The sequence below is a fragment of the Babylonia areolata genome, chromosome 27 (assembly GCF_041734735.1).
Source record: "Babylonia areolata isolate BAREFJ2019XMU chromosome 27, ASM4173473v1, whole genome shotgun sequence".
Taxonomy (NCBI): Eukaryota; Metazoa; Mollusca; class Gastropoda; order Neogastropoda; family Buccinidae; genus Babylonia; species Babylonia areolata.
In genome coordinates this window covers 32,169,155-32,169,724 of record NC_134902.1, presented here as the reverse complement: position 1 = coordinate 32,169,724, position 570 = coordinate 32,169,155, and the positions used below count along the sequence as shown (strand labels likewise).

The 570-nt window shown below is 37.7% G+C and overlaps 1 protein-coding gene across 1 annotated transcript in view; it reads left to right on the top strand.

Moving 5' to 3' along the window:
- LOC143301465 (uncharacterized) overlaps positions 1-40 on the top strand; it is a 4,352-nt gene extending 4,312 nt beyond the window's left edge. The window contains exon 2 of the mRNA XM_076615772.1: positions 1-40. This exon is cut by the window's left edge and continues 2,079 nt beyond it. The gene's annotated coding sequence lies outside the window, so the exon portion shown is untranslated.
- Positions 41-570: the final 530 nt, after the last annotated feature.

Sequence of the window (570 nt, the reverse complement as noted above, 5' to 3'; positions counted from 1 at the left end):
ATTGAATTATTAGTGAATTACAGAGAGGGCCCAAAATTGGTATAGCACCGGGCGAAACCACATGAAGACGACCGTTGTGCTTATGCAATGATTAGGAGACACATCACAAGTGAGGGCTGTGTAAGCAGGGTTTGAAATTGTGTAGCTGAGACTGTGTATTTGAAAACTGGATGTTAAAACCACCCAGTGAGTCGGTGTAAAAGTCTACCAGGTGTTAAAATCACACTGGTCAGTGTAACAGACAGTCTACAAGCTTCAGAACAAAGATAAGTGATTTTTCTGTGAATTTGATTAACATTTTGTCATCGCATTATTGTTTAATTTTTGAATTATTAGTAAATTATTGAGAGGGCTCAATGATAAATTGTCCGTCAGATGCACGGAAAAATCATTTATCTTTGTTGTGGACAAAGTGATTTTTCTGTGTAATTGACTGATAATTTGTCATCGCGTTATTGTTTAATTATTGAATTATTAGTGAATTACAGGGAGGGCCCAAAATTGGTATAGCACCGGGCGAAACCACACGAAGACGACCGTTATGCTTATGCAATGATTAGGAGACACATC